This window comes from Macrosteles quadrilineatus, unplaced genomic scaffold, assembly GCF_028750875.1.
Source record: "Macrosteles quadrilineatus isolate MER2022 unplaced genomic scaffold, UCM_ALF_1.0 Scaffold_3__2_contigs__length_128488019, whole genome shotgun sequence".
Lineage (NCBI taxonomy): Eukaryota > Metazoa > Arthropoda > Insecta > Hemiptera > Cicadellidae > Macrosteles > Macrosteles quadrilineatus.
This window is the reverse complement of record NW_026542596.1, coordinates 15,968,046-15,975,102: the sequence shown is the minus strand read 5'-3', so window position 1 is coordinate 15,975,102 and position 7,057 is coordinate 15,968,046. Positions and strand designations below refer to the sequence as shown.

General features: G+C 35.1%; 1 protein-coding gene across 1 annotated transcript in view; it reads left to right on the top strand.

The window, feature by feature from the left end:
- The first annotated feature begins 1,856 nt into the window (after positions 1-1,856).
- Positions 1,857-7,057, top strand: part of LOC128989684 (stress-activated protein kinase JNK) — a 59,833-nt gene continuing 54,632 nt past the window's right edge. The window contains exon 1 of the mRNA XM_054411671.1: positions 1,857-2,085. The gene's annotated coding sequence lies outside the window, so the exon portion shown is untranslated. The remainder of the gene's footprint in view (positions 2,086-7,057) is intronic.

Sequence of the window (7,057 nt, the reverse complement as noted above, 5' to 3'; positions counted from 1 at the left end):
GAAGAAAATACTACTTAATAAAGTCAGCCAAAAGCTTGCTACAAACAGAAACTTGAAAAGGCGGGTTTTAATGTATTTTGTTATTTTTGCTTTTTCACTACAAATATTTAATAAAATCCCGTTTTCATAATTATTTGCAAATCTACATGAGTTAGGCTTTCCAATGACCCATTAATTAACAAAATTGGTCCAGTAGAAGTCTAGATTTAGTTGTTCAAAGTTTAGCAAAATTATCCCTAACTCAGTATTTTCTCGTTCTTATAAATTCGGAGGTTGCTTAGCTTTTTTGCAAATAACTTTTAAATGGACCAAATTGTGGATATCTACCCAAATTTTAATCGACCAAAGTGGAAGGTGATTTTCTGAAAAAGGAATAAAATCTCCTACAAATTGATACCATGCACTTCTTGGAAATACTTAAAAAAGGCATCCAAAAGTAGCACCCAAATAAAAAGTGTGAAAAACACAATTTTCAATGTATTTCTTATGGAAAACATGTTTTTTCGCCATAAATCATAACAAAAACAAACTTTCATAATTATTTTGCAAATCTACACGATTTAAGCTTTCCAACAACATATCAAAGCCTGGTTCTTTGATTAACGTATTAATTAATAAAATCGGTCCATTAGAACTCTAGATTCAGTTGGGGGTAGCGCATTTTTATCCCCCTGGAATTTTACCCCCTGGGCAAACGTGACGTCACAAACCAGGGGGTAAAATTCCGGCCGCGAACTTTTGAGTTTCGGTAAATCAGCTTGATGGATTAAACGCGAAATTAAACATATATTTTCACGGTTGTGAATTTAATAAGAACCATAGCCACCTCTTCAGAACACATCAAATTATAAAAACCAAGAGTGTAGGGCCCGGATTTTTACCCCCAGAATTTTACCCCCGGGGGTAAAAATCCGGGGGTAAAATTCCGGTGGGTAAAAATCCGGGGGGTAAAATTTCGGGGGTAAAAATCCGGCCCGTACATCTTCAGTTGTCTAAACGCTAGTTATATGGACAGGGGGTAAAATCCCGGTTTTTATCGCTAATATAATTAATCACGCTCAGGCTATTTTCATTAGACTCCCAAATCCGCGGGGGTAAAATTCCGGCCGCGAACAAACTTTTGGCCACTCAGGTTACTACGTCATAGTGACGTCAGCTTTGCCCATGGTGGAAGGAAAAAACATAGGTGTGCTATTCCCACATATTCTGACGTCACTCGGATTGCAAACAAAAGATCACCTGATTGTAACTGTCAAATTAGTATGTATTTGTTTTGATTTGATTGTTATTGTTTTTATAATAATAAAAACAATAACAACCAAATCAAAACAAATACATATACTAATTTGACAGTTACAATCATGTGATCTTTTGTTTGCAATCCGAGTGACGTCAAAATATGTGGGAATAGCACACCTATGTTTTTTCCTTCCACCATGAGCTTTGCCCAGGGGGTAAATTTCCAGTCCAGGGGGATAAAATTCCGGCGACCCGAACTCTAGATTTAGTTGTACAAAGATTTTTTAAAACTGAATTATAATATAGAATAGATGATCACGGCCAATTTTTATTGAGGAGTTATCATTATCATTGACAATATCAAAATTATCATTGACTATATATACCTACAGAAGACCATTACCTATCATCGATCTCTATTGTAATAATAAGGTAATAATAGAGATCAATGTAGAAGACATGTGGGTATATATAGTCAATGGTCAAACAAAAAACGAATACAATACATCAGGCACTGGCTTGACCCGTCTCCGTCTGTCTGCCTGGTCTGGTCTGTCCTGTCTGCCTGTCTCCTCTCGGCTCGGGCTCGGTGTCTGTCTGTCTGTTTCCCTGAATAGTGCATCCTGAATGTGTAAAAATTTGTGTATTAGTATTATGTATGTATAATAATATATTCTGTGTTTAAGGTCGTGTATTGTGCTAAGTTAGACATTTAACCTTGAAATAGTTCAATCCAAAAAGTTAGTAGAAGTTTACATTCAAAATACGTACTGTGAGTGACTATTAAGGGATGTTATCATTGTAGTCATTTGACGTTTCTATACTGTTATAACTTGACTCTGAATGGTAAGTAAACTTTTTATTATTGTTGTTGTTATTTTATAAATTTATTTTAAGTTAGCCTACCAGTTAAGAATGCAATTTAGGCCTAGGCCTACGATGATTCATGCCAAGCTAGGCCTATGCCTATTTTACAACTTGTGAGTAAGTTATACGTAATAAGAGGGGGAGGGGCTGCGGCTCTTGTCTTTCCACGAAACACTGAGAAATATAAGGAAATTAATGCGTTACCTATATACAATACACACAAACCTGTGTATGTCTGTAGGTAACGCATTACAGTAATGTCCTTATATTTCTCAGTGTTTCGTGGAAAGACAAGAGCACCTTTTCTAATGAAAATTTCAACCGGAATAAAGTGTGTAGGCCTATGGTGAGGTTGAGGTAGGTAGTATTATAACTACTTTTAACCCGTGTGGAAAGTAGCTTTCAATTATGGGCCTACCTTAGGGCTATGTCTCATACTTAGGCCTATAGCTTTAAAACTGTTTTTTGCAAAGCATTTGTTTTGGCTTGAAACGGTCAGATATGGTATTTGCGAAGGTTTATATGTTTTCATAATAGTTTTGCCAGCATATCTGGAAAAATGCACACTTAATATGCATATAAAAAACTGCTGTTCTGAATTAGGTTTCAACTGACTAAGTTAATTACAAGATCCCCATCCGTAGAACGGGCACACAGCTAGTATCCTATTGAATGAAATACCGGTTTCAATCGAAAAATCGAAAATTGCATTCGAATGAGTGTAGGACGTAAACTTGCCGTAAAAGTGCTAGGATGTAAAAGTGCCGCCCCAGAAATTATTGAGACTAAGTAGAGTGACCAAGGGTACCATAGTAATTTACATATCATTAGAAACTAGATTTTTACTTGAAAACAGTGGCTCAAGGATTTTTCTGCTGTCACAAAAACTGAATAAACTACGATCGTTTGAATTTTTACTGTAATGCCTCTTAAATCTACTGCTCTGTCGCCACTGTTCGAATTGTCTAGTAAACACAAACATGAACGATTGAAAGGTTTGTCTAGGGAAGAAGAAGAAACCTAAGATGACAAACCTTAAGTTTATACAAAGAGGTAGAGGCATTCAACTGAACGTTGATTATGAACTAAGTTTTTATTTCAGCTCTTATTTAGACTTGTGAGGTAGGTAGGTTGGGTGTTATGCAGATGTTGTGTCTGTAAGGGTTTTGAAGTTAGGTTAGATTAGGAAGGTTAGTTTAGGTTATCTCCAGACTAAAAATAAAATGACACTGAAGAACTAGGAAGAACCTACCACAAAGAAAAAAAAATTGTACAGGTCCAAAATCAAGGAAGCCAAAATCATGCACAATGAAAGCAGAATAAAAATTTCTAAGAATAAGTGTTCAGCTGCATGACAAGTAATTAAATCAGAAGCTGGTAACTACTATCAGCGGGAAAATCCAATTCCACCTATTTCAGCTAATGAATTTAATGATTTCTATATAAGTATTGGGAAAAAGGTGCTTACTAAATTAACTAATAAAGGTAATTTGAGTTATTGCACCTTTAAAAAACAATGTAGACCAGCCTCCGGATAAATTTAAGTTGCATTATGTTAGTGAGCTTGATGTGCTTAAAATAATGAGATCTCTGAAACCTTCTAAGAGTGAAGATATATTTTTGGTTTAAGTAACAGAGTTATCAAACATATTGCAGCTAATATTGTATCACCTTTGACATATATTTGATCAATCTTTCTTTTTATTGCTCCTTTTTTCCTAATTGTTTAAAAATGTCCAAGAGTATACCGCTTTTCAAAAAGGGTGACAGGTCATGTATTGATAACTATAGAACAATATGTGTCATATCTGTATTTTCAAAAATAATAGAATCATGTGTTAAGAACCAACTCTTAGAATTTCTGGATCAATATAATGTTTTAAGTAGTAGCCAATTTGGTTTTTGACCTGGACGTTCCACAACTAAGGCATTAAATGAAGTTGTAACTGGTATTATTAATAGCTTTGAAAATTGTGATTATATGTTAATATGACTCTTGTAGACCTCAGCAAGGCCTTTGATAGTATATCACATAAAACCCTTCCAAACAAACATTTTATGGTATAGATGATAAGCAGATGCAATTCTTTAAAACTTAGGCCTATCTACTCTGTGGTAGATTGCACAAGGTTTCATCGGCAGGCATTGAGTCCTCTTTTTAGGAGGTCCTTGCAGGGGTTCCACAGGGGTCAGTTCTGGGTCCACTTTTATTTCTTATCTATATAAATGATCTGCCTAGAAATATTCCTTGTAAAACCATTCATATGCGAATGACACTTCTTTTGTAGTTACCGATAAAGTGTTAAAAAATGTAAAAGCACACAGTGACAGAGTACCTAATGGAATTAGCCAGTTATTGGTTTAATGCTAACCACCTTAGAGTCAACGCCAACAAGACTGAAATAATCTGTTTTACTTTGAAAAAATTAGACTCAGAGGAAGATTGTAAGCCTGTTAAGTTACTAGGGGTCACTTTAGATCAGAAGCTTACATTGGAATCTCACACCAACTCAGTAGTTTCAAAACTTTCAAGGGCCTGTTTTTTGCTACATAAGCTACAACAATGTGTTGGTAGAAATATGTTATTAAATACTTATTTTAGTGATTTTCATTCCCATTTGCTGTATGAACGCTCTGGGGAAATAGTAGGGCCTAGAGGTGCTATCCATGTTTTTGCTTGGCAAAGAAAAGCAGTAAGGATTTTGGCAATTTAGCCTACCTTATCAAGATGACACAAAACAATGTTATTAATAAGCAATGTTTTATTGATTACAATATAATGACTGTTCCTTGCATTTTCATATTTCAAAATCTTGTATGTAGGCTAAAGGAAAACCAGAGTGATTATGTATGTTTTGACAAAGTTCATAATTATAACACTAGGGAGAGCACAATATATTGTCCCACCCTTTTTTAGATTGCGGAAACCAATAATCAGCCACAAATGCCTACAAATCAAGTGCTTCAATAAATTGCCACCAAAGAGCAGAAACCTTGAAATCCAACCATTTAAATCAAAACTCTCAAGCTAGTTAATAAATAAAGTGTTTTATTCTCTTGATGAGTTTTTAGCATATAGATTTTAACTTAGGATTATTGAGCTTTGATCCAGTGATGCTTTGGTGAATAGTTAAAGTACCTAATTTATTTATTGTTAATTTTCATAGTTTTTATTGATTTGTTGCTAATTGTTAATTGTGGACGTTCACCACACCAGGGAGTATCGCATCCACAGTGCATGCCTATAAATATCCACAATTTGTGACCTAGTAGTAGCTGGATTACAGGAAGAATAAGAGAGACTCCAGCAAAACATGCTTGATTATAACTTAACTTACCGGTAGTTAGACGCTATTTCACATCTCCATCTGTGAATAGAACTGGTGAATGCAAGTTTGGCTACAATGTCAAGCTTTGCAAAAACTACTTGAGACAAACAAGATGCATGTCTACGTTCTGACATCTTGGATATAATCTTGTCTACGGACCATAATGTTCGTTTGGAGGCACCTCCAGTCCTTGATGTCAAGCATGCTGCAGAAGTTTCAGTTGCGCTTGTGATTCTGGTTGGGGGTAGTGGTAGCCTTTGGATGTTGAGGAAATCTTATAGTTTTGTGTTTTCAATGTTTTCAATTAGATTATCAATTTGTCCCCCATAAACAGCACTAGCTGCAAGTGTGATCGAATAGATATGTTAAGTTGTTCTCTCATTATGTCAAGGGCATCTACTAGTTTTGCTCTTGTTTGGTCTGTATACTCCTAGTAGGCCTACCTATAGGTTTTGCTTTTTTAGTTTGATTTTGTAAAGTGTCTCGCATATGAGTTCTGCTTCATTTGTGCTTGTGCTTACGGTACGAGTTTTGTTTTAATTTCAAGGTCTTTTACATAATCTGCAACTCCTCCTTTGAAGTATTGTTTTCTCGCTAAACCTCCTACAAAAGAGTGCCCTTCTCGATAGGTGTTTTCAAGGTTTTCTTGTGGCATGCCGTGTTCTGTAATTAGTATGAAGTCTGGCAAGCATTATTGTCGCCTTGTCACCCAGACTAACGTTGTTGTAGACGTTAGAGAATATTATCATTCCAAATCATATTATTTGGTCTTTCAATCGACAACTTTGATTTTTTATCTCTGTTTTATCTATAAAATTAGGTTACCTTGATTTCAATTTGGAGTAAAAGGAAATAACATAATGCTGTTAACTGTCTTGTAATAATCTTAAAATGTATTAACTCTAAGGTTGTTACATTTTGTCTAATTTTGAACTATATGTTCTTATTGTTCACCCACTGATTTGTCTTTTACCAAAGTTTATGAGGAGAATTAGCCTAGGGGAGGCAACAGCTCGCTTGGCCTGGTGAGCTTATATTGATCTGTACAACCAAGGGTGGGGCCACCTCCACCATTCCCACCCCATTATATACTTGTTATTCCACCATAAGTACTCTGAGATTAGGTCCTTGTTGCTTGGTGGAATCTGCTATGGTGGTTAAGTTAAAAAATCTTTTCATCATCAAGGTTTTTAAAACAAATTACAGTAAACTAGAGGACCCATGCTGCCCACGCAGTGTTAAAACATATCCAAGAAACAATCAAATTTATGATTTTTGATTGACTAATACAGTATCTTGAACTTAACTGATTCAAACAATCAATAGCTCGAATTAAAGCCTATAATTTACTAATTATTTAGAGTTAAAAATATATAAAAAACATAAACAACACTGGAGCTATTAATTTTTTATCATAGAAAAACCTTATAAAAAATAATTTGGTTTTTCACCTTGTGTTTGCTTCAAACTCATCCGTGCGTGCATACCTTCAATTTGAGACTTCAATTATGAAAATCGGTCGGATAGAAGAGCCAAACAACCTCGAAAACGAAAATCAAATTTTTTTAAATATATAAATTAACATGGGCTTTATGGGTTGCCATGCTATGCTGGTGACGAGA